At 41.0% G+C, this 27,600-nt stretch overlaps 1 protein-coding gene and 2 long non-coding RNA genes across 4 annotated transcripts in view; 2 read left to right on the forward strand and 1 right to left on the reverse strand.

The window, feature by feature from the left end:
• Nalf1 (NALCN channel auxiliary factor 1) overlaps nucleotides 1-27,600 on the forward strand; it is a 522,611-nt gene that overhangs the window by 65,032 nt on the left and 429,979 nt on the right. The window lies entirely within an intron of this gene.
• Nucleotides 1-27,600, forward strand: part of LOC134482427 (uncharacterized) — a 203,434-nt gene that overhangs the window by 24,077 nt on the left and 151,757 nt on the right. The window contains exon 2 of the long non-coding RNA XR_010058520.1: nucleotides 1-27,600. This exon is cut by the window's right edge and continues 151,757 nt beyond it. This is a non-coding gene — a long non-coding RNA (uncharacterized LOC134482427).
• On the reverse strand, nucleotides 5,750-8,007 carry LOC120097419 (uncharacterized). The gene is made up of 3 exons (XR_005494791.2): nucleotides 7,711-8,007; nucleotides 6,681-6,853; nucleotides 5,750-5,906 (listed from the first exon to the last, which is right to left on the reverse strand). It is a non-coding gene; the product is annotated as an uncharacterized LOC120097419 (long non-coding RNA).

The following is a 27,600-nucleotide window of genomic DNA, read 5'->3' on the forward strand; positions in this document are numbered from 1 at the left end:
AATGAGAGTTCCAATCTTATTAAGTATCTTCAGAAAGTGATTGTTGTCACCAACTCTCTGAGCAAGGTTTCTACAGCTATTCTGCCAACAGTCCTATTGTACCCTCAACAAACAAACACAGTCAGAACCACTCTGTTCTCTGTCAGGACAATGAGAAAGGCAAGTATGGCAGTACAATTGGCTCCTGGCCTTCTTCCCACAGGAGCATAACTGTCTGTCAGGACTGATGGTCATAGTTGCATTTTTCTGTGTTTTTTAAGTGCCATGTTTCCGTGCTGTCTGGTTGTGATTATTCATGATGCTGTGAGGTTATTATAGAAAATATCCCAGGATTCTTGTATCTATCACGGTATAAGTCTACAAGTATAGACTTTCAATTAACCATATCTATCTATCATCTATCTATCTATCTATCTATCTATCTATCTATCTATCTATCTATCTATCCATCCATCCATCTACCTACTTACCTTCCTATCTATTATCTATCTTATATCTTTAAGAAAAAAAACTAAAGCATTCTTAAATTATTACCTCTATCCACAGCATTTTATGTACATTTCCCCAAAATCCACTTAGTATAATCCACATATTTAGCTGGATTTGTTAACATTTGATTATCTGTAATCACAGTGAAGCCATGGCTTCTCACATCTACAATGAAGAGCCCTATCCTGTTCAGTACCAAGGCAAGCAACACACCTCCCTGTGATTCACGCTAAATTACTGTCATTGAATATCCCTCTGACCCTCTGTCACTTCCGTCCTGTGTATTCAATTCATCATCTTGATGCATGGTTATTTTCTGAATATACTTAAGTTATTATTATAATATGTAATGTATTCTACAGAAGCTCCCACACACGTTTCCTAAACAGAATTAATCTCTTTGTATTTTGATGCCAACCTGTTAAGTTTTCTTTTGTTTGATGCCTTTGAAGGTGATGTGCATAGCAGAGGGATTGCCATGAGTCAGAAGAGGCATAAGGCTGTACATAGTGAATTCCTCTCTAGAACTACATTGCAAGGCCCTGTCTGGGCAGGGAGACACACACACACACACACACACACACACACACACACACACACACAGAGAGAGAGAGAGAGAGAGAGAGAGAGAGAGAGAGACATGCACAGAGAGAGAGACATGCACAGAGAGAGAGAGAGAGAGAAACAGACACACAGACACAGAAGCAGGCACACAGATATACATACATACACACACACACATACACACACACACACAGAGAGAGAGAGAGAGAGAGAGAGAGAGAGAGAGATACACACACAGAGAGAGAGAGAAACAGACACACAGACACAGAAGCAGGCACACAGATATACATACATACACACACACACATACACACACACACACAGAGAGAGAGAGAGAGAGAGAGAGAGAGAGAGAGAGAGAGACATACACACAGAGAGAGAGAGAAACAGACACACAGACACGGAAGCAGGCACACAGATATACATACATACACACACACATACACACACACAGAGAGAGAGAGAGAGAGACATACACAGAGAGAGAGAGAGAAACAGACACACAGACACAGAAGCAGGCACACAGATATACATACATACACACACACACACACACACATACACACAGAGAGAGAGACAGAGAGGCAGAGAGACAGGGAGCGTCACACTTTAAGAGATATTTGAGCAAAGCCACTAAAGTCATTTTAATATAGTAATTTTCATTGTTCTTTAATTCTCCTTAATTAACACACATATACATGTACATACACATGCACATACATATATTCATATAGACATGTACATACACATGCTCACACACATGTACACACACAAACACACATACACACACACACACACACACACACACACACACACACTTTCCTTTGTTTCTGGGTCCAGTTCTGATGAGCTGTGATCTGTTCCATACCCAATCATTAAGGGAGCAGTTACGTGAGACTTGTCAGGCTGCTCACTGAGGTCTCAAGGCCATTTGTGGCAAGCACTGGGGCTTTGCTCTGATCTAATTAAGCTTCCATTAACTGAGACAGGCGAGGTCCATTTGCTCTGTCTTGTAATCAGCCTCCACCCAATATCTCTAATAGCACATGTTGCTGAGTTTTCTTTATGACTCTTTCTGACAGCTTTTCTCCTTCTACAGAATATGGTCTTTAATCCTGAGGAAGATAAAGGTTATAACCAAATTACTTTCACCGGTACTTTCAAGAGCTTGGAGCTTGCCTTGCAGAGTAACAGAGATAAGCCAAGCAGAGCTGGGGAGCAGCTGTTGCCTTGTGGAACTCTATCTAAATTGTCTGGTCAGTCTAAGCACATTGTCATCATTAGTGAGGGGAACTTGTTGCCACCAGATAGAAACCTATATCACTAAGAGGAGGGTTCAGTGGATTTGAAATAGTAAAGTACCATGGGAAGCAAGGGGAGAGATGGATTGCAGGAAAAAGAGGGAGGATCATGACCATTTTGAAAGAGTATACTCCTTCAGGTAGACTGACCCATGAAGGGACAGGGAAAGAATGGCAAACCCATGTTGTGAACTTCTCGGTTAAAAGGGTTAAAAATAAAAACACTGTGATCATATTCATTCTTAAAAATGGAGTACCATGGCCTGGACACAGAGAATTGATCATGGGGCCAATATAGAATCCTGGTGACAATCACTAATCCAGCGGAAAACAAAGAAGATGTTAACTTGGTGATGCTATGCCAGGAGCCTCCCCACCTGGAGCGGGTTGAACCTGGGCACAGAGTGGGACTCTGATGTGGCTTTAAAGACTGATGTTCTCTGGATGTTCTAGCTCTCTAACTGTACTGAGATGCTGATGATAGCTTCTAAAAAGTCCTAGAAATGTTCTTGCTCTTTCTAAGGATAAAAAGCGGCTGGTTTAGGGGATTGACACCTGTAGCCTAACAGCAGGAGATTAAGTAACGTGCCCTTTGTTCTATCTCAGCAGGAACTGCGGGGCTCTAACTTTCAGCCTGCTAGTAGAAGTCAGGGCAGAAAAAGGGACACTTTGAAAAATGATTATAGCATTTACAACTAAGTTGTAAGAAGTTTCCTATAAAAGCTATCTAAGAAAAGGGGGGAAGACCCTAAGTGTGGCAAGGAAAATATTTTTTTGAGTTCTTTTCTTTGTTCTCAGCACTTAAACATCTTTCAGAATACAAATCACACGGTAAAAAGTTCATCACAAGTTCACACACAAATTCAAGTAAGTTCATAAATCAAATAAGAAGTTTACAACAGTGAATGTTTACATGAATATCCATTAGGAATAATTATCCCGTTAAACATTCGTCACCTGTCTCAGCTCCACAGGTTCATTGTAACTAAGATATTAGTGAGATTTTGTTTAGATAAACCAGTAAGCCAGTTAATATTTTATCTTCTGTTCTAGTACCTCTAATAAATCATTAGTCCCATTTTATGACCTTTGATTAATGGTTTTACCATCTCTTGGAGTGTGCTCTGTGTAGTAGAAAGTCTGTTACTATCTAGAAGCAATTAACTGGTGACACATGGGAGGCTGACAGTTCTCATTGCAGTTTTGACTATCAGAAAGGGACTTAATATCAGTCCCACTATAAAAGACCTTAATAAATACTGATATAATTTTAGGGATTCTTAATAGGGTCATCATTAAGAATTACAAAGTCATCCATTTGTCTATATAGCATCACTATAGGATAGTACATCTTTGTAGAACTGCAGGGTTCTGCTCAAAAGGGAGGGGCTAATTCATGGTGATTGTTATACATGTTTAAGAATAACAGGAAAAGCATATTAATAGCAGGAATCTTTCCTAAAGTGATTTTCTCCTAGGCCTTACCTACTGGAGTTCTGTTGTAGATTTTAATCTTAGGCGGACATCTCAGGAAGATCACCTGCTGGTTACTAGCTTGTCCTGTGATGGCTCCTGACAATGGCAGGATTGGGTGTTAGATGAAAAATGACAAGTTTGAGATATGGTGAAAGATTTACATGTTTGGGGGGACTGAAAGCACAGTCTTACTGAAAGTTTCCACAGGTGTTCTATTGAGAACTGAATGCTAACCCAAAGGTAAAATGCACATCAGCTTTGAAAAAACCATTAGGTAACTAGGGGGGACAGCTGGCTGGCAGATGAATATTTAATAGGGAGATAAGTGTGTAAATACAAGTTACAGCTTCATAAATCACAGAAATGAATGAAACCACCAGCGTCTAAAAAATTGAATTACATCACCCAGATTTGATTAGCAGATACGCTTATTAATAATTTAAGCACATAAATTAGAATTAAGGGAAGAATGACTTAAATGCTTTACAAGACACAACCGTAAATGGGCAAGCGATCTCAGATTGTTTTACTTTACAGATAAATCACTGCATATGGAGAAAAGCAGTTCTGAATCCTGTTGTCTGATATACCTAAGAAATAGAGACATGGACAGTGACATTAATTTCTGTATTGTTGATGCTGGAGAAATCAAGTCTCTTTTAGTAAGTTACCAGTCTTGCTAATAAAATAATTTAGAAACTGTCTCAGAAGAAAAAGTGAGGATGATATTGGAGTTGGAGGAAAGAACAATGAATCGGGCTAGCTGTTAACCTCAGCAGCTGCCAGGAACAGGGGCATGGATGGGTAGAGTAGCCCAATAGTCTTCAGGAATGGCAGGCAGAAAGCAGTTGCACGTTGGAGAGGAAGGCAGTGTCAGGGAGAGACTAGGGAAGTTCAGAAACAGAGAGATGGAAAGGAGGAATGGATACAGTAAGCCCTTCTGTGTTAAACCTCACAAAGATGGGCAGGCTGCATGGTGGAGGCTTGTAGGCAGCTGCATTGTGGCAGTCAAGAATTCTACCACTGAACCACCAATTCAGACAGCAGCTGCATTATGGAAAGTGTTTTCTGGGAAGGAGAAATATATTATCTCACTGATCAGTATTTCTTCTATCTTCTTGGAATGTCTTTAGGTGGGTCAGATTTTCTGTAGGATGGTCTACTAGGCAGGTGATTGGTAGGTACAGATGGATTTAATAATGATGATAATAATAATAATAACTTTAAGTATTATTATTTATGTGTATATGTTTTTTCTACATGTACGTCTTTCTGTGCACCATGAGTGTACAGTGCTTGTGGAGCAGGTTTTGAGTCCAGGGAAAACTGGAGTTATAGATTGTTAGCTGCTATAAGAGTGCTTGGAATTAATCTATATCGACTTAACCACTGAGCCATCTCTCCAGGCCCTGGATCCAGAGAGGACATGTAATTTTATAATCTGTAAATTCCACCACAATGTCTTGTATCTATCCAAAACCAGAGGTATTCTATTCTTTTGACCAAGACGTCTGAGTTGGGACAGTGTGATAATGTTCCTTTCTGGTGTTACCAAGGAAATGAGGGGCGAAGTAAAGGCAGCCATAGGGGATTTGATCTCTAGTGACTTCCCAAGCTACTCGTATTACCTAGCTACCTACCTGTACTTTATAAACAGCAATAAGTCTGGTCTCAGTGGCTGAAAAGGGAAGTCATATAAACCTTGAACTGTTAGGAGAACACAGGGCGTATTCCAGACTCAACTCCTGTGAAGCATTCGCAGGACTTCTGAGCCTATAATGAAGTTTTTTTTTTTTCTTGGAATAAACAAAATTACACAGATGGTTAGGGTAGTATCTTATAATTGTGGGGATCATATTTTCTGGCATATAAATATATTATTGGAAAATTGGCTAGAATTTCATATTGTTGAAAAGACCTGGTGTACACACACGGAATTTATTTGTGAACGTAGGAAGGATTGATTAAGAGAAGACTTTAAGCTGTCAGCGATGAGTGGTGATAAGACCTTACTAACAGCAGTGTTGCACGAGCACAGTGCATCTTCTTTTCTTCATGCCGATGCCAAGAGGGTATCTGTAAAAAGGGAACATAGAAGAGCAGGATGGAATGATCCCAGTCACATTCTAGGTTATCACTGCCCCTGAGTGGATGTGTCAACCTCCTGGAACTTTGTTCCTTCTCTGAAACAAGGGCATTTCTGACTTCCCTTGATAGGCCATTCACAGGGGCTCTCTGACCTACTCAGATCTGGGCAGAGTCTGTGGCATCCATTCTCTGAGTTCTATCCATTAACCCCCTAAGCTCTCTGTTAAGCATGACGCTATTCCTGCAGAGCAGAGTGGGAGGAGAGGCCTGAGGGTCAGGTTTATTCTGTGGATTGCCCTGTCAAAGTCCTGGGTCTTACACAGGAAGCATTACCTGGACTTCTTCCTGATCTTAATCCACTCTCCTTTTGGATCATGGGTGTATAAACAAATGAATTCTCACTGGCCCATGACTTCTGTCTTTCTTCTTAGGATGTCAGTTCCTGTTGCCACACATCCTTTGGTTTATGGTCTCCCATGTTGTGCTTTCCCATTTTGGGAATCATCTTATGCTGTCCTATCCTTTTGATATTGTGAGAGCCCCAATTCTAAAGTTACTTTGTACTTCTGTGGGGTTTTTAACCTAGCAGAGTGAGATATCAAAGCACTGGAGAAACACCCTTCTTGAAGATCTTCTGTGTTTCAGTGAAACAACACCTTTTTCTATTTGATTTCAATGATTGAACAGTGCAAGTTTTAAAATGGTTTCTTGAGACCTGCTAGCTTGCCTAAAAGGTTTGAGGAAAAATGGAGAGTAACTTACAAAGAAGTCTTTATGGACTGACTCAAAGAATAGTTATTCTTGTATTTATAGAAGATTCTGCTACAGGACAATTGCTGTTTCCATGGTTACTGGAAGTGTGTAGTTTCCACGTTTCCACCCCCTGTCTTGGTTGCTGACGTCACAATCTCGGGCAGAGAGTCACCACTCAAATGCTACAAGACAGAAGTTATTTATGGTGTCCTCTGTGTCTCTGTAAGGAAATCCACTCTTCTGAAACAAATAAGACTGTGTAGAGCTGAAAGCAGTCAGTGGAATTCCTCCTCTTGTGTTACACCACATTATCTATAGCACCGTCTCTACTTGCTACCTGCACAGTATTCCCATGGCTCTGGAAAACAGGCCCCCCTGTAAGGCATTTGCTCTCACTGGGAGGAGCAGGCATACCCATCCCCCAAGAATCATCTTCTGCTCAGGTCTAACCTGGTGGTTTGGAAAAAAATGACAGTAAGTCACCTCTCATGATGGAAGGGTTTCAGTATGATTTCCTGATGAAACTGGTTTCAAGAAATGAAACTTAGTATCCTTCTATAAGTTTCTTCAGCAAAGAAATCAAAAACAAAGCAAAATGAAAATCCAAAGCTTTGAAGGGGGCTCTGTTCTTTGGAAGCCAGATTTATGTGGTGAAAACAGTGGTAAATGTGACCATGTAAGAATAATAATATATACACATGTCATATGCCCACATGTTAATTAAACCCTCCAAGGAGATAATTCGAGGGTGGGCATGTTTTTAATCTGTTCAGGAACATTGGTCATTTTCTGACTGGATCAATTCATTGCTGTTAACTCTAAAATGTCATGATCAAATAACACCCTCCCAGAACATGGTTTGAACACACAATGCTACTATGAAAGGAGGAAGAGATGTTGACAGAGTCACAGGACATCCACAGTTAGAAAAGAGACAGTTTACAGTGAGGGTGGTATTCAGACTTTGAAGGCCAACAGTGCATGTCAGGTGAAAGGCACTGGTGACTCAGAGTAACTCATCTCAGAGAGGCTAGCTTACCAGTTTCTCCATTCCTGTGTTTCAAAGCCTCCGCCATGACGTACTCTCACGGCTCCTGTGTTCTACACTGTTACAGTTTGTTGCAGTTTCCTCTCCAACCGGAATCGGCCAGTACAAAGAAAACGCAACTCAATATGAAAACAATCTAGCATCTAGATTGGGCAGATCCACCCTACACTGTCCTATTCCTAGCTCCCAAATCCCTCATCCCTTGCACCTTTTATTTGCCAGGTCTCCAGCTTCTCCTTCTCCCACGACAACTCTCTGCTCCCTTCTCCACTCTCCTCCCCCGACTCCTCCCCCTCCTGACTTTTCCCCCTCCTGACTCCTCCCCTCTCCTGACTCCTCCCCTCTCGCTCCCGACTCCTCCCTCTGCCCAAATCTCGAGCTCTTGCCTTTATTTTACAAATTCAGAGAGAACTCCAAGGCAAACCACAACACTATACAGTTAATATGAGAATGGCAATTGCTAGTAAATGAATGTTCTTTTGTTGCACAAACTTCTCAGAACTCAAAAAATAAGCAGAAATGAAGTGAAATGGTTTTCATATTATCAGCACACTGTAGTATATTTTATACCATAATATTTTATAGAAATACACACACACACACACACACACACACACACACACACACACACACACACACACACACACTAGGGATGAGAACACTGCAGTCACTGACTCTCTGCACTTTAATCACTTGTCATTCTCTGTAACAGCCTAATCTACTGCTAAAATCATCTTCCTTGGTGATGACCCAGAGCAGCACTGATCTGAGGGCATTTGGAGAAGTACTTAGAGGGTAGCTGGGGTGCCACATCAATAGAGTAGTGGATTCTCCTCTAGAGTCTATGTTCACACCATTTCTGCTGGGTTTACAGCACAAGGTCAGAGTTCACTCCTATTTACTGGGCCTTTACACTACAGCATTTCCTCCTACATCCAAGGCTTGGGCAGAATCTCAGAAGAGGGCGTAGACAGAGTCTAAGAACCAGAGGACCAAGATATCTGCTGTGAAATGCCATCTTCAGGTTGTACCAAGGAAGCTTCACCCATGAGCTCTCAAAAGCTATGATAGTCTCCATTAAATTGTGCTAATCAATACTCTCTGTGGATGGGCATGAGCTCCCAGGGCTCCACTCCTAGATAAGAAGCCAATGGGTGCTGTTGAGGAAGGGAGAATCAGTTTTCTTCAGGAACCCACTCACAGGTTCTCTATGCCCACATGGTCAGCCCTACACACATGTAGGCAACTCTACTTGGTCTCAGTCTTATATATGCCTATGTATGTATATACAAATACATATTTGTATATATATTACAAAGACATGCATTTGAAAGAAAATATGGGGTGGAGAGGACCTTGAAGGAGTTGATGGGAGTAGGGAGGAGTTTATGATCAAAATCATATACTAATATACAATAACATGTTGACCCAGTATGAATTGATAAGTATGCAGCTTTATTCCTATGGCCTGGGTTATTAAATGATGAAACACTCAGCAAATGGATCTTAGCTGGTCAGTGAATGATTGACACTTACTTCATGCCAATAACCATGTGCAGGTCTCTCCAGGGGCGGGGGTGTCATGCAGGGTGAGAGCTAAGTCAGTGTGGACTTCCGGAACATGGCTGACATGGCTTTCAGGACTGCTGCAGATGCTGGAGAAGTATGTGCTCTCCACAGAGATCGGCTTATTTGACCATTTCATCATTTCTGGGAAATAGTGACCATTTTTATCCCTTTCATCTTGCACACCAGGAGGCTGAAACTAATCAGAATGAACGATTTTTCTAAGGCATGAAAAGAACGCCAGATGTTTGCACTGGGAGCAAGGAAAACTCTGAAACAAAGGAGAGACATCATTTAACAGTAACATAGGAAGGTGAGGGAGGGGCGATGAAGAAAGCAAACAGAATGACGACAACACTGAGTGTGAGGTTGGGATTGGCTAGCTGATGGGCCCTGTGCAGGTCGGTCAAGGACAAAACCATCTTCACTAACAGCATTTACAAAGCACGGACATCAGAGAGCCTTAAAGCCCGACCTCACAGAATGCAGCAATAACGGCACAGTTACAAGAAGATAAAATGCTATGTTAACTTTGAAAAATAGTGCACGATTTCCCCAAGGCCTTCAGTCCACCAGCTAGGCTTCCGCATTTTAGTAGATGTTGTCGACTAGCAAGGCAGCAGTAGGAGACAGAAGAGGAATGCTGTGCTTGCCAGTTTTACCTCCACAACTGAAAGAAAAGCTGCTGAGATTTTTGGAAGAGGGTGGAGATCAGAAGAGTAGGAGAAGGGATTGAAAAGGCCTCCTGAAAACATCCTCAAGCCTTCTTTGTGTGTTGTGATCTCATTTTGACATGAAAAAATTCCCAGGCAAAGCTCAGTCCACAGAGCAGAGAGGACAGTATGGAGAGGGGACAGGGTGGAGAGGGGACAGTGTAAAGGGAGCACAGTGTAGAACACTGGCTTGCTGAGAACCCATGCATCTGTGTGGCTTCTAATGGTGTACCTTAGAGGAAATGTGGAAAGGGATTCCTAGTTGGAAGAGAGGCTCCTTGCCTTCCTCCAATAAGCAGCAAGGCACATGGGGATCAGATCAATGCTTGGAAGCCAGTAAACCAGATGGAAAGTCTCATTTTATGCGGTGTCTTCATAAGTTGAGTACCATGACAACCAGTGATCTCTTGGTTGCTCCCATCGGTGAAGCCAGAATGGAAATGTCAAACTTAAATATTCCGATTAAGTGTTTGGTACTGGTTACAACCTGACTGTGCTGCCCTCGTTTGTTTACAAATCCATCGATGTTGGATAAGGATTGGGGACGCATCTAACATTTGCAGATAATCCAGGAAAGTGTGTTGCACGGTTTACAGAGCTGGAGCTCTGTAACAAAGATAAATATGGAAGCAAAAGTAAGTATTGGGGTTGGAGCTTATTGCTACCTGGAATAACCTCAAAATGGCTGATGTGGCTCTTCCTTACGTGTCTATTACGGAGCACATGTTCTAGCATGGGGTGTGTAGCACAGTAGATGCTCAACTTATGGTCGATGACTAGAAGCCTGGCACACTGGCTTAGTTAAGTAAGCAGTTAGCTTCTTGATGTATAGTTTAAAATACTGGAAATTGACCATATAAGGAGGAAATTCTCTTCAGCAAGATTGAGAAAATCAAACGACCTCTGCACCTTTCCACACCTTAAGTGTGTTCAAAATAACTAATGCTCATTCTCATCTTGATACAGTGATCAGCAGTTGCAACTTTGTTATTAAACAAGAGTTGTTCACATGAAAGCTTATTTTGCTTTGGAAAGTTTATGAAGAGATGGAGGGAAATAATTAGGATAAGAACCATATGTAAATCTTTCGGAATTGACTTACTAAATTCTTGGCAAAGCCCTCAGGAGATTATCCCATTTTCAGAGCCAAGGTCTAGACAGCAACTTTACGCTGAGCTGTTCGTCTCTGCTCTGCATTGTTTCTTAGTTTGTTTGCATTTGATTTATTATGGACCCATGGTATGATTTATCATGGATAGCAAAGCAGCTTCACGTATTCCAGTACTGTCTGTTTCAGTTCATGCTTCCGATGACAACATTGAGAATCATCAATCACACTTAAATATAGCCCAAATGAAAGATGTCACACAAACAAAAACCACATCTCGGGTTGAAATAGCTTTGGCAGACGTACAGGCAACATGCTGTTCACCATATTTAATAGGCTTTTATCGTGTGGTGACATGGAGGCCCTTAGTAGCCCCGTGAGTTGCTGGTCTGGTAACCAGTGTGTTGGTGAGGTGTCATCTCCATTCATTTACCCTTCATTCAGTAAGGTAAATTTTAGCAGTGTAAACAGGCTGTAATATGATAAGTAATTAGGACCATCTTGAAATTTGACATTGTATACGGTTTGAATATGAATTTGTAATTGTGAACAGCCACAGTTGTTCTAAAATGTAATAGTTTTTACATTAATTTCTTTGGGGTTGGAAGGAGGGCATGTGCTCCAAGACACACATGCATGCAGAGGCCAGAGGCTTACTTTAGGGATTGACTTCTCCCTCTCACTATTGGGATCATGAAGAGTGAACTCAGATCTTGAGGATTGCCCAAGAGCAAGCTTCTTTACCAGATGAGCTACCTTGGAGGGCTCTTCAACAGACACTAGTTTCTGGTTCTGTTAGTCAGTGTCTACGTGACACAGAGACTCAGTCTCAGTACCTGTCATCTAACAGGCTAGCACATATGTGTCATGGGACAACTGTCATTACTTCTGTTCCAGTTATCTCAGTCTAGAATGTTCCAGGATGGTTGCTGGAGTATGGCAGTTGCTCAACCAATAGTTGATAAAGAGAAGTGTGACAGACTGGCTTAGTTAATTAAGTAATTACCTTCACAAGGAATAGTTTAAGAAAACTTAGAATTGATCATTTAAGAGGAAAATTCTCTTAAATGAAATAACAGAATGGCTTTGGGGGAGTATATTTTATAGTAGTCCTGTGGCAAGCAGAACATTAGAATTCACATCAGCGAGTGATATCCAGGTGATGTGTTCCCAAGACTGTAAGCAATTAATTTTGTTTTGCATAACAGTCCATATTCCTCCCCAAAGAAATAGTCAGACCTATGTTAAAAGTTGTATTTTTCTCAGCAAAGGGAGGCCTGTGGCCTGGTGTGTGATAGGAAAGTTTCCTGGTTCTTTTGTATGTAGAAATTTCCAGAATATATAGGAATATACTAGTAAATTGTTTGGATGCAATGTTGCGTCTACATTGACTGATACTATTTAAGATTGCACTTTGTTCTACATAGGTATATATTTCGGATAGAAATATGTGTTTATTTGGTTATGCAATTAAAGGAAGTGATTTTTGTGTGTGTAAAAAGTCATTCTGCAAAGCCAGTAACTATTCAATTTATTAATTATGACAATTTTCACACAACTTCTAAAAAGTCTAAATGATTACCTTTATACCAGCTTAAAAAAAATTCTCTAGCACAAAACATAGGTCCAGTCCATTGGGAAGAACCACAAAGTAAACTGTTTAAATCTCACATTTTAATTTGATCCATTCAAACTTCAATTATAAGCACAATGGGAGTGTGAGTGGCGAGACAACTTCTCTCTGTACTCACATTTTCCAACAAAACAGATGTGTGTGTGTGCCTTCGAGAGAACACATGGGATTTTATGTGCTTAGCTCAGGTTCCCCAGACTTCAGAAAGAAGAACACAGACCACACACACTTGAGGATCCTGAAACTCAGTGGCTCAGTGAGCCAAAGCAAGAAACCATAGAAGAATTGCTAAAAGCAAGGAGGTGAAAAGATGTTTGTTATGAAGCCCAAAACACAAACAAACAACAAAACAAAACAAAACACAAAAAACCCCATAAAGTTTCATCATTAAGGATTTTACAGATTGGTAAAGTCAAAGACAATTAAGGGGTCATTATTCCCTTGCCATCTTCTAAGTACCAAGGCCTGAAGGGAAGCTGTGAGCCAACCCTACATTTGGACCAATGTCACCAGGTAATGGCTTGAAAGCAATTACAGGGATCATTGCACAAAAGAATCTGAGTTACTAGAGCCAACTCCTGAAATCTATTTCAAATGCTAAGACCCAATAATCCACAGATTTTTCCACCCAGTATGTAGCCTTCTAGATTAACTAAAATCTAGGTCTGTGGACTGTGCAAAAACAATGGAAACACCATTACCATCTGAAAGTTTGAGGCATTCAAAGAGCATGTCCCATATAAAGGTGTCCACCCCCAATTTTCTCTAAAAGTACAAAACTCAATGAATAATCAGAACGCAACAACCACCTCTGATTTGAGGCAACTCCAAACAAAAGAAATAATCAAAAGACCACATTTTTTTTTTTACATAACGGGCTAATGTTGGAATCCACTGTAATTACAGAAGAGAAAAGATAATTTTGAAGTTTGAGGTACACCAGTGAAAAGATTCCTTAGCCAATGACAGTGCCCACTTTAGTCAGGGTAAGCTACAGGTTATCAGGCCTCAGTGAAGTGGCCATGGTCATTGCCTGAGCAGTAGTCTCACTGCTGTATCTGCTGCAATGTACTAAACCCACTGGACAGATTGAGTGGGAAGAACTACGCTTACTTCTAAATTAAAAGTGTCTGCAAACAACCCCCAGTTCATTAATTTTATTGCTGTTATTAGCTTTGAGAATTTTTGCTCATATGTCCCTGAAAGATTGGACTCCTTTTTCATCTCCGAGCTCAAAAATGAAGATATAATTGAAATGCCACTCGCTTGTTCTTAATTGGTATTTTTCAGGAGTCTCATTTAATTAAAAAAAAGAACTTCAATAATTCTATTGACATACTCAGTGTTTTTTAAAACTATCATAAACTTCTGTGCTGAAACTTTTCCACGTTTACCCCAATTCTTAAAATGAGTCTCACCTGTAGACAAATACATTCGTTTATTTTATTTTTTTTAGAAGAAAAGCCAAAGACCACAATAGTTTAAAAGCTTATCACAGTCTCACATTGTTGAGCAAATCAGAGTCACAATGCTAAAATAAACCATTGTTCATTTGTTGAATTCTTGGCAGGGCCAAACCTGGCTTAATATTTTTATTATCTAAGTTTATCCTAAGGCTTCACTAAGTGATCACAGAGCACATGTCATTTGACATGACAGACGTCACTTGGTAGCATCCAAGTATGTACTGCTTTTGTTTCCCTATCCATAGCATAGTTTCTTATAAAAGTTTTTCTCAACTGACTTCGTGGAAGATTTCTTGGTAGTGCTCTCTTCTTGTGCTGTCTCCCCTTTACTCATATCCCATTTTTTTAAATTCATTTCTTATTATATAGAAGCACAAAAGTGTGAATTATGATTTAGAAGGACTTAGCAGTGACAGGACCCCAGAAACACGGGCATGGCTACACAGCACAGAACAAAGTATCAAGAGAGGGAGAGATTTGGCTACACGGCACAGAAAAGTATCAAGAAAGGGAGGGGTGTTGCTACACAGCAGAGGACAAAGTAACTAGACACAGATGGGTGTGGCTACAGAGCACAGGACAAAGTAACAGGTGGCTGTGAAGAGAAACCAGATGGCTAGCTTATCCTCAGGACTGACTTGCTGTAGTTCTGTGTTAGACACACACACCATGGTTCTGTGTGAGACACAGGAAGGAAGTGCAATTAGCACTGCCCTGAACTTTTATGTGACTACAAGGCATGGACTCAGGTGAGAGTTTTCCTCTATGCAGTAAAGGACATTTCTCATAAGAATGTAGTTATTCCCTTATTTACATGGAGATGTAGATGTTTGGACATATCCTGGTGTAGACTGATGAAAATGTTGTGTAACTTTCTAGGACATTTCAGGATACATTTGTTCTCTAGTTTCTGCTACTAGATAGAAGAACTTGACCCCATATTTGTCTTTTCACATGGTTACAGGGACCAAGGAGTTCCTCATCCCTGTCCAGCAGGCGCTTTGCTGAACCACCTCACAGCCTTTTCAATCTTTAATTCTCTGTCAATTTTCCTTTCCTGTTGGGTTGTCTGCCTGACACACTGCGGTTGGTTTCTTCCCTACCTCATCCCCATGTCTCTGATTCTTTCCATTGTCATTGTCATTGCCTTTGTCTCAGCCAAATTACCAGACAATCACAGACATCAAGGAGTCATTCTGGACCAAGTCTTTAATCCATCAGTACAGACAAACTCCTTTGCACTTCTGAGGCCTTTCTGTTTGAGGTCAGGCTCCATTAAAGGCAGCACTCTGTGATCCCTGCCTTTTCACAAACAGTTTTAAATTGCCTACAAGACATAGTTGTAAAATAACCTGAAATCTATAAATTGTACTACATTCCCATCATTTTAACAAATCTTATAAGGCTTGCATTTTACGTTGGACTAGGTCCCTGTAGATTTAATGCAAAGGATTTGGTATATTCTTATCGGTGGGGATTTCTGGTTTCACCCCCATAATGGAAGTCCTCTGGTGAGTAAAAAATAAATCATACCATGTACCTGACATTAACTTATCTCTGTGTATCTGACGGGCTATAGCAAGCAATAGTACTCTTCAATAGTACAAACATTCAAGATTTCAACAAAATTGTTAGTATTAATGCATATGATTCCGCATTTTAATAAACTATATAGTAAAGCATAAAAGAAAATTAGTTTAGTGGCCAATTGCAATTCACTTCAGGCTTGGTTTTTGTTTCATTAAAAGAGGTAGGATTTTTAACGGTAAGATTTTTGGGGGTATAGGAGGATTCCTTAAAGTTCCCCATACCTGTCCAATCACCGCTTTATCACTCTGGAAGATGTGTTTTTCCTTTACCCACTCCAAGGGTTTGATAAAACTCTTAGCTTGAGCCCAGTCCCTCTGAGGGAAAGGGTGAGCAATCTGAAGTCTGTAAGCTGCACACACACCCATCTTGACAGCCACTTCCTAACACAATCTGAAGGGCTCTCCTCACACGTTGACAGCGCTTCCTCTGATGGAGCATTACAGGTGGGCTTTCTGTCCTGCTGCATTTTATTTTTACAATGAGCAAAGGAAACACAGCTAAAATATATAGCTATTTTTAAAATAAAGAGCAGTGTGACCTAGAAAAAGAGGAATTTAAAACAGCTAGCTGATTATACCCTCAAGCATGCAATTCGTCATGGACGTAATGTGTTCCTCAAATATTGATAAAGGTTTAATAGGTGTTCATTGAATATGTCATTCTCAAAGTCCCCGAAGACTACATGGTATTTATTAGTTTCAATCTTTATCATTAAATAGGCTTAACTAAGCTCAGATGGCATTACAAAGCTATCCAGTGAAAGCCTGCTTTACTATGATATGGCGAAGGCATTCTTTTTTATTTATCATTAATGTAGCAAATTGGCAGGCAAGAGTTCTTCCTATTTCCTGGGTAGCTTCATGAGAGATGCAATTTCAGTTCCATTTATGAGTCTGCCCTAAACAGTATGTATATACATACAGAGTCTGTCTGTCTGTCCGTCCATCTGTCCATCCATCTCTCTGTCCGTCCCTTTCTCCTTCTCTCCCTCTCTCCCTCTCCCTTCCTCTCCCCACTCTGTGCATGCATGTGTCAGCTGCATCATTTCATAATAACAGATAAGCCTTGGCCTGGTGGTCCTGTGTTATCTAGCTAGCCTGTCACCTCTCCTAACTTGCTCAGTTTCAATTATTTCCACCAGGGTTGGAGGAGGAGAAGGTAGAAGACATCAAGGGTGTGGGGTAGCAGGAAATCATTGATGTTCTAGTCCCTCTGTGTAAATTGCCTGCCTGGCCACCTTTCCAAGCTCATGAATAAGATGATGCCAGAGCAAATTAAGAAGACACAATCATCAAGACTAGAAAAATTTAAATGTCACTGCAAAGGAAGAGGTGGCTTGCTTAGGATCTGTGACAGTCAGTGTGGTTGCGATGCCTGGGGCCCCCTTCTGAGTTTGCATCATATTGTTGTATTCATTCAGTGACAACATAGCATGTCTTACTAATAAAACATGCCTTTCTAAACATTTCATTGGAGTCACTTCGACTCAATGTAAACATTCCTTTGATCTATTTGCTTATTTCCATTGTCTTGCGGTACTTTAAATGGTTTAGATTGAGTGTTTTGCCCATACCACACTGGTGCCTCTTACTCACGGTTAGAAAAGGGCATCAGAGTCATGGAACAAACTACTGGTGGTTGTGAGCTGTCATGTGGGTGCCGGGAATAGAACCCTTGTCCTCTGCAGGAGGCTCCAATGTTCTTAAGTTTTGAGTATTGTCTCTGACTCCCTCCTTAAGCCACTTTAATGAATTAATGTTATTAGCCTCAGACAAGGAGAAACAGACCTGAGAGAATATTCTGAAGGGCACTTAGGGAGGATTCAGTCTTCTCCATGTGTCTTTCCCCAGTGAACTGGAAGAGTTCACACTTCCTGCGTTTCCAAAGAGAAATTTCAGTGGGGGGACACCGGTAGAGATTCCAGATGTCCTGAAAGTCTGTAATTTGAGAACCAGCGATTTATTCAGACAACATTAATAATAGAACTATTCAGTAACTATTTGGGGACTACATGGAGGGCGCAGTCCACTGACCCAGAATTGACTGGTGTTGCTATTTTCATCCGCTGTCTACTTCCTAGGGAAGGAGGAGGAGGAAAACCAAGAGGAGGAAGACAAAGAACAACTTGAGTGACCCATTTCTACATAGAATGCAGAGATGGATTTTCTATTGTTAAAATTTATAAGGTTTTATGTTTACTTCAGAATAGTTTATGAGACGCATCGAACAATTTCGAATAATTTGTTGACTGCTAGGGAAAAATACATTAATTTCTCTTTGTTCTTTAAGCTGAATTTTAAGGCTAATTAGCATGGTTATTTTGGCCGCTCACTGCCTCCACAGCCTGCAGCCAAGACAACGATTTCTTCAGTGGCCTGGCTTATGGCGACACTCATCTTGAAAATCCACCACAGCTTCCTGTCACTGATTAGGTGAACTCAAAACCTCCCAACTGAGCTCACAGGATTATTGTCATTTTCTTCTTAATATTAAAAAGAAATCAGCTAACCGTGGTGAGAATTATACAGCATAAATACAGTGCATCGTCATTTTGCATGCATATTTAAGGAAGATCCTTTTACATTCCAGGGATATTGCTGCACTAGAACACCTAAATCCATGCCTGCTTATCATATGAACCTGAAACACATCCACCCCTCTTTCATCCCTCTTGCCCCTGGCACCTTCTACAACCTTTCTCCTCCCTCTATTTTTACACTGTCTGCTTCACTACCAGACACGGCATCTTTGATCCCCGCATACTAAAGCCCCAGAGTCTTCTCTCTTCCTCCCACTGTGTGAAAAACATGTGAGTCACTGTCCAGATACAGAGGCTGGAATGGAAGCAGCACTCTTACATTGTGATCTTTCTGTTTTATGTTTTTCGAGAGAGGCTATGTAGGGTTACCTCAAACCTACTGTGTAGCTTGGGTTTAGCATTGTGACAAGACCTTCGTGCCTCAGCCTGCTGGGTGTCATATTGTCCCTCTGTTTCCAGCTCTTGCAATGATAACATCAATTTCTCATGCAGTTTCAGCCTGTTCAACCCACCCCAACATCTACAGAGAGGCATACAGTATTACTCATTGTTTTTATCTTCACAACAAACGTCCAGTACTCTTTGACCAAGTCAAGGGATTAGAACTATTTTATCGCTTATCAGATAGGATTTTCCTTTGTGTAAATGACCATGACACTTGTAGGTACAGTAGCTGCTGTGATGGTCACTGTGTTTATAAATGAAGCACACATTATGCACAGGGCATTGTGAGAACTCAATTATTGATTAACGAGTCACAGTAATTCTTGGTGGTGATACTGTGATTTCACTGACAGGTGGATGGCTGGATGGGGATGTTCTGTGTCATCCACACGTGACACCATACAAAAAAAGAGGCATGATGGAATTAGGTACTGTACTTAATTATGGAGTGTGCTCTGATATACCAGGGTTTGATTATTTAATGTCCTTGTTTACAATGTACTGGCTGGTTTTGTGTGTCAACTTGACACAAGCTGGAGTTATCACAGAGAAAGGAGTTTCCCTTGAGGAAATGCCTCCATGAGATCCAGCTGGAAGGCATTTCCTTACTTAGTGATCAAGATGGGTGGTGCCATCCCTTGGCTGGTAGTCATGGGTTCTATAAGAAAGCAAGTTGAGCAAGCCAGAAGCAAACCAGTAAGTAACATCTCTCCATGGCCTCTGTATCATCTCCAGCTTCCTGCTCTGTGTGAGTTTTAGCCCTGGCTTCCTTTGGTGATGAACAGCAATGTGAATGTGTAAGCTGAATAAACCCTTCCCTCCCCAACTTGCTTCTTGGCTATGATGTTGGTGCAGGAATAGAAACCCTGACTAAGAAAAGTTGTTTCAGACATTTCAAAAGTGAGCAAGTCATATTGAATATTTTAATGTTCATGAGCCATGTGGCACAGAGCTGGCTACGTAGCAAGCTCAGCTCTTGATCTCAGGGTCTGTCCAAAGTGCTTGACCCTGCTCTATAGTGAGGGACACTTTCAATGGATGAACTTTCAAAGATGCTGGTTGCTCTCTTCCCTTTCCTCCATTAATTAGAGCAAGCTGAGATGACTAGTGAGAAGGAATTACGTCAGAGTGATGTCCCAACGTCCAACAAGAAAATGAGTTATAATTGGTACAAGGCAGAGGAGATTAGGATGGACTTATGAAGGAAACATGATGTTGTAACTGGGTGCTAACTTTTTGTTGGGGTTTTGGCGCTAATTTTCCTCATCACCTGGGAAGTTTTGTTTTATAACTCACACTAGGATTAGGAAAGAAACTGTCTCAAGAACCACTTACCAGAGAGTCCTCTGTGGCTTACTGAAAGATGTGTATGGCGCATCCTATTGAATCCTAGAAATTACAGTTGGTGATGATTTGTTCTATAGAAATGTAATTCACCACATAAGCTGGAAACTGGAAGAGGGCATGTGACAATTAAATTGGGAAGAGTACCATCAAGACCATCCAGGATGCACAGCATGTGGTGTGCTCTCTTTTTCTCTTCAGGAGGTCCTCATCCCATTCCCCTCTACTTGCTTTTGCAATGTGGCCAAGGTTAAAGTTGTGGGGACAGCTGGAATCAGCAGAGGTTTATTATGACAGGTCTAAGGCTTTCGTCCAAACTCTAGGAGTCTTATAGATTGGTGTAGAGCAGTGGTTCTCTGCCTTCCTAATGCTGCGATTCTTCAATATGATTCCTTAAGTCGTGGTGAGCCCTCAACCAGAAATCGCTTCCTTTTAGCTGTAATTTTTCTACTGTTGTAAATCCCAATGTAAAAATCTATGTTTTCTGGTATCTTAGGTAACCCCCAGTGAAAGGGACATTCAACCCCAAAGGGGTTGCGACCCACAGGTTGAGAACCTCTGGTGTAGTGGATCCTGAGAGAGGCTATTCTGGTGGTGTGTCCTAGCACATGAGATTGTTACTACAATCCTCTTACCACATATTGTTCTACCTGGACATCCTTGGGAGACCTGCTGTTTATCTTGCATCAAAAGTGGACTGAATTCTAAACTCATGTTATGAAGTATTTTATAATAACCCCATTTGCCCAAAGATCACACTCCAGGGAGGGTAGACATTCAACATAGCTTGCAGGAACAGGGGAAGGCTGACTTTTGAAGCTGCAGCGCTAACAACCAATATTCCCGTTCATGCACCAGTTGGATTTATACTTGCTTAGTCATTATAGAGACAAAATCCTACTAATCTGAGCTTCAGCAAAATCAAGGAAGTTTGAGAATAAATCGTCTGCTGAAGCTGTAACCCCACAATGGCTCCTCCATTCCTAGGGGTGAAAGGCGATTGCTAGGCTCAATCTTATAGACAGGGTATTTATGTTGCTAAAATATCCAAAATGTGTTGCCAAGATTAATAATTTTACATCTTCAAAGGATTTATTAATATTTAACTGGCACTTTTGTGGGAGTGTACATATTTCCTAATTTTGTCTCAGTTATAAATTGTATTGATTATATTATATTCTGAGAAATGGAAGGATGGCTTCACAGCCTAATCAGACATGCACTAGACAAACCTCTCAGACCTCTTGGACTAATGGGAATATTTGTCTGGTTTTGTAAGAACCCGACTGTTATACAAGAAATCAGAGGCAAAGTCAGACCACTCACCCCACCCATGTCTAAGACAGTAGTACCAGTGGACTGTCACATGTGTTTTCCTGATTTTGCTGTCCTCCATTTCTGACTTTTCTACCTAAGAAGACGTTGATTAAAAAAAAATCCCCCAGTCACCTTAAACTGCACTTCCTGGCACTATGGTCAGGAAAAAGCATGTTATCAATGGAATTACATAGATCCATTGTCCTCACATGCTCAGCCTAAAAATGTCTAACATGGCTTCACTGAGCTTGGTCATTTGAATTATGAAGCATGTGTTATTTTTGTTTCTTTTTCAGTGTTTTGGTGCTAAGGATTCAACCCAGCATGCTAGGCTAATGTACCTACCCTAAGGCCATGCACCTACTATGGAGTTACCATGCACCTGCCATGCACCTATCATGCATCTAACATGCACCTATCATGCATCTGACATGCATCTATCATAGAACTACCATATGCCTACCATGTGCCTACCATGCACCTACCATGAGCCTATCATGAGCCTACTATGCATGTACCATGCACCTACTATGTACCTGCCATGTGCCTTCCATGCACCTACCATGTACCTGCCATGTGCCTTCCATGCACTTACCGTGGTGCTACCATGGAGCTACCCTGTGCCTACCATGCACCTCTTAAGCACCTACCATACACCTAACATGTACCTATCATGGAGCTACTTACTACATGCCTATCATGTGACTACCATGTGCCTACTATGCACCTACCATGTACCTACTGTGCACCTACCATGAGTCTACCATGAGCCTACTATGCACCTACCATGCACCTGCCTTGTGCCTCCCATGCACCTACCATGATACTACCATGAAGCTGTCTACCATAGCCCAGACATAGTTTTTGGTGGTGGTGTTTCTGTTCTCTGTAGACATCTGAGGGAAATTTTCATACCTGAATTCTTTTCTTTTATTGACTAGAAATGTTTTTGTGGGAAATATGGTAACCATGCCTTATTTTCTAGGCTCAGCAAAGGAGTTGCAATCAGAAAATGAGTGTGTGTTTTTATAAAATTGAAAATTGGATAGCCTGGTTTTATAATTTTATGAGCATGATGGAGTCAAGCTGCACATGAATTATTGTGGGAACTTTCTGTTTTAAGTGTCTATAGCATTTGTACTTATTTATTTGTTATTTGTGGCAGCATGGAAGGAAATAAGACATCTAAATAGTGTCACTTGAAGATAAGATCCCTTCAGAGTTCTCCTAATCTCTTTAATCCACTTATTAATTGGATCGTTTCATTCCCGCCAAAGGTAGAGCAGAACAGAGGCCATGTTTTTTCCCCTCTTTTTTTTCCCCTCTTTTTTTTTTTTTTTTTCTGGTTGTGACGAGTGAAGCTGCCCTCAGTTGGGTATGAAAATGTGATTCGGGCAGAGGTAAGTCAGTGCCTCTTTCTGATCAGCCCTTGAATAATCGATAGACAGTAGAAAACAATTTAGTCCCATTGCATGATTAAGCAAGACATTGTTGGTGATCTGTCACCTGTAAGTACGGAATCATCATCTTTAGACAGTTTAATGCGATGAAATACCTAGTTGGAAAAGCATCAGATTAGCCTCATGGTTCACTGGGCCAGTTGTCTTGCTTTAATCAATAAAACTCACGAGAATTTATCTTAAGATCTTAGAGCAAGCAGGTCTGTACCTCGGTGGCATAAACATTTAATCAATTATGAGAGACACAACATGTTTTCATGTGTAAGTATGTGTGATAGATGTGTATTTAATTAATAGCTTCAAAATATTGGGCATTTAGGAAAGAATGATTGCACAGCTCTTTATAATTAGCACAACTGTTTGCTTTTATTAAAAAAGATTTGTCCCTTTGGTTCTAGAGCCTGTATCATAAGTGATTTTTTAACATCTCCGTATGTTCCTCTCAGACTTTCAATACTGTCTGTTGAACAAAAGTAAAAATTCAAGACCAGCGTCATTAACTGGAATGTGGAACTCAGAAATTCCACATTCCTGTACCCAAATGGATGTTTGTCCTAGTGAAGCCTCTCCCCAGCCAGCCCTCCCTCCTCATGGGTCACCATCTCTTCCTTTCATGCTGCTGGCCTTCCCAGAATGCTCTTCTTCCCTCCTGATAACACTGAGTCCTTCCTTGCTAGGAACTGGTCCATACAAATTTCAAACCCTGTGGATGCCTCTGCCATTGCCTCTCTCCTTGTTTAGTGGTGACTGTTGAGCTCACCTTAGTTGTATGAGGAAACATGAGGGGTGCTGTTGAAGTACGATTTCTGGAGGGCTAGTGAGAGTGACTCCAGAGAGGATTGACTGTGGAGAAAGGACCCACCTTGAAGGAAGTTGTTACCATTCCCTAATGCGAGCTGAAATAAAGAAGATAAACATTCCTGAGCACCAACATTCATATGGATACAATGTGACCAGCCTCCTCTTGTTCCCACTGCCGTGACAGACTTTACCCTGAACCGGGAGCCATAATTAAGCCCTTACTAGCTTAAGTTGTTTTTGCTGGGCACTTTGTCAGTGGTTAGAAAAGTATCCAGAATGGTTGCCTTCTGGAGTCTCTTCAGAAACTTGTAAAGGGTATGTATAGACAACTTGAGACAAGTCTTAGACTGTCTACAAAGAGACTGTGTGCTCGAGTGAATATTTACACGGAGGCATATATCATTTTGTATGCATTTGTTCAGTAAAAAGCAATAATTCCGTGTCCATAAATCCACCAAACCAATTGTAAAGATTTGTGAGGAGTACGTCCAATGTCAACAACCAAGTCAGACCTCGAGACCCCCATGTGTAATGAATACAATTACCTTGGTGATGCTAGGTGTCTTTTGTCCTTGTTTGCGTCCTATAGCACCTCCTCTTTCATTTTAACTGTGTCTTCCTTGACAACACACCCTCTCATACCCTTTAGGACTGCTTCTGACCCATGACATATTTGTGGAAATCAATATTCATGGCCTATTGGCTGAAAGGAATAAATTAAATGGTGACAAGTCCCTGGAGTGTTCAAACTGGTCAGGCATGCTTTATGGAGGATAACATTTTGAGATGATGATGTCAGGACATAAAAAGTGGAAAAGGCCTGCCTGGGCTGATGTTGTTAGACCATGCCTGTGCATAAACCACATTTTATGTGTTTATATGTACTTTTTATGAAATGTGTTTGACCCTAATTTATTTGATATTTGGTTAGGGGTGGTTCAAACGAGCATTTCTCTCTCATAATCTAACTCCCCCTATTGTAGCCCCTAGACAGGATCATTGTTGTCTCCCAGGGGAGATTTTTAAAAATGCAGCATCCTTGTGAAACTTGAACAGAGTGAAAAATCTGATTCTTCTGGAAATCTCTCCCTCATTCTTTCTGTACACAGCAGGGCTCCCCTTGTGCTCCATCCTTCTCTGTGTAGACAGTTTAGTATTTGGCTTGATACTTTAATATCATTGTGAAAATGAGAGGGTGCAGAGAAGTTGATATTTCATGTTTTTCATGACAAATCTTAGAAGTCAACAAATTGTAACAAAGGACTAGCAGACAGGCTATCTTCAGTAAACCTGGAAGATCTCTTTACAGTAGATATTGATGTACATCTTTTTCTTCTTGTGACCACTTGGCCTTCCATTAATAATATATAGTTTATGCAGAATTCCCTAGTTGTGTCATGGAATTACTTAGAAATAATAAAGTTTGTGTAATGGGCTCGCTGGGTCTGCTCCTCCTTGCTGCTTAGAGACTGGATGGGCCTGCTGGCCATGAGGCTGTGTTAATATTCTAGGGGGCTGCTATCATCCAAGACCTCAGTCACCCCAAAGCCTCTTGTGAGGTCTAACTTTCCCCTGAACAAGCATGCACAGGTGAAGGGACACACAATTTCAAATGCAGTTAAATTAATGCTGGGCAACACTGCCTGTCCCATTTACCCACTCCTGTTCATCATGGTAGAATCTCTTGCGGTATGGCCATATCAAGCTCCTGTCAGCAAGTGCTTCTTGGCATCAGCAACAGTGTGAGAGTTTGCTGTCTGCTACTTTTAAGAATGCTGTTGGCTTTGTGTCAGCAATATGAGCTTGGGGTTCACCGTGAGCCTTATAGTAATTTACCCCTTGAGAGCAGGTCTGCCACCTAGCTGAGCCCTCCCAAGTCTTCCAAATAGATGACTCTTCCTAGTAAGGACTGCAATGGAATAAAAATGAAGCTGTCTATTTAGAGTGTCCGTTGGCTCATTCCATTCCGCTCTGTGATCTGAAATGAAGCAGCCTCTGCCCTGCATTAAAAAACTTTTAGCTATACTATGCTGGCAGGGAGGGTTCATGCATACTACTGCAGTGTCCACGGAGGCCATGAGATACTAGATCCCCGTAGAGCTGGATTTATAGGTGTTTGTAGGATGTCTGCTGTGAGTACAAAGAACCAAACGTGGGTCATCTGGAAGAGCAGCATATGCTCATGACCACCAGGCCAGGCTATTTCTCCAGCCTGTTTTATGACTCAGCCCAGAGGCCTTGAAATTAAAATTGCCACCTGTGAGCCTCTCTCCTGTCCACAACAGAATGTAGTCATCACAATGGGCTCTGCATGTCCCATTGTTTATTGTCTGGAATTGCCTGTTCTGCAGAAGACACAAAGGAGATGAACAGCTTCACATCCAGTGACTCAGCATTCCAAATTTAAAGTGATATTCTTCTAGAACCATGTTGTTTTCAACTTTTTTCTTCTTTCCTCCTTTTAATATTTTTGTCTTGAGATAAGGTAGGCTGTAGGCTAGGCTCAGCTGGAAACCATATTGTGAAACTCACATTAGCCTTGCATTTGTGACAGTTCTAGGGCTCCAATCTCCTAAGTGCTAAGATTACAGGTGTGAGCTCCAAGCCTGCCTTTGAATTCTCTAAAGAGTGTTTTTGTTTGTTTGTTTGTTGTTTGTTTGTTTTTAGTTACACATGTGTGTATGATGTGTACTGCGGGCATGTGCTCTGTCCTGTGTGCATGAGGATGAGGACAACTTTGAGGAACTGGTTCTCTTTTCTTACCTTTCACTCAGTCCAGAGGTTGAAGTCACATGGTCATTCTTACATCATCAGGCACCAAGTACTGTTACCTGATGAGCTATCTCTCTGGCATCACGAATTCTTAATACGATTTTATGGCCTTTACTACGAGGGACTTTCACAGTAACATTTAAGCAAATATCATTTTAGCTTGGCTATTCTCTGCTACAGTTTTTGAATACATGGCTGTGTGTTATTTTTACCGCACCAGATGACCACATCTACTTGAATATGCTGTTATACATCCCTTTCACAACACTCTCTGGGAACCTGGTTTGTCTTGTTGCCTTTTGTTTGTTCTCCTTTCTTTCACATTAATGCAGTCTAATCTTTGGGGGAGTAGTATATTTTATTTTTTCTTACTCTTTCACTTTCCATATATATAAGGATATATATATATGAAATGAAACTGAATACTCCACACACACACACACACATATACTATATAGAAATACATCTACATAGAAAAATGCTAAAAAAGTTGCAACTTAATAGAAATCATGAAATACAGCCTGATTTGTCATGTGTTAAATAATCTAAGTCCCTTTGTGATATTCAGGACCCTGGTTCCTTTAGGCTGGACAATGACTGACAACCTGCAGTCTCCCTGAATTATCTAGCCTCAGAGGATGATATCCTCATGTGAGCCAGGCTCTCATGGCCTGCAGACAATTGACCCTCAGAGTGAATGTCTCTGCCATGATTGTTATCCACCACATGTGTCCACAGAACACTTGAAATGGGACCAGAAAGGCTGCAGAGCATTCTCTTCATTTCGATCAATTTCAACTTAAAAGTGGATACAGTACTATTTCACATTGAGGATGAATCACTGACTTTCTGGAGATATATTACATTTACACGTGGAACATTTAGCATCTGATTAAGAAAGGCTATGCATGCAAAATGTGAGATTTTAATAATACAGTATAAAGAGGAGGGAGTGAGGCATCTCAAGGTGATTTCTCTCCTGGCTCAAGTACGGAGTCCTGGTCTCAGGAAAGTTGGTGAGAATCAAGTGAAATGAAATCAATAGAGCTGTTCCCTTGTGAGTTTTAAATGCCCCTGCGGGAGCAATTGCAAATGGTCTCTGTACTTCTCTGACTTGAGGCTCCTCGG

This window comes from Rattus norvegicus, chromosome 16, assembly GCF_036323735.1.
Source record: "Rattus norvegicus strain BN/NHsdMcwi chromosome 16, GRCr8, whole genome shotgun sequence".
NCBI lineage: Eukaryota > Metazoa > Chordata > Mammalia > Rodentia > Muridae > Rattus > Rattus norvegicus.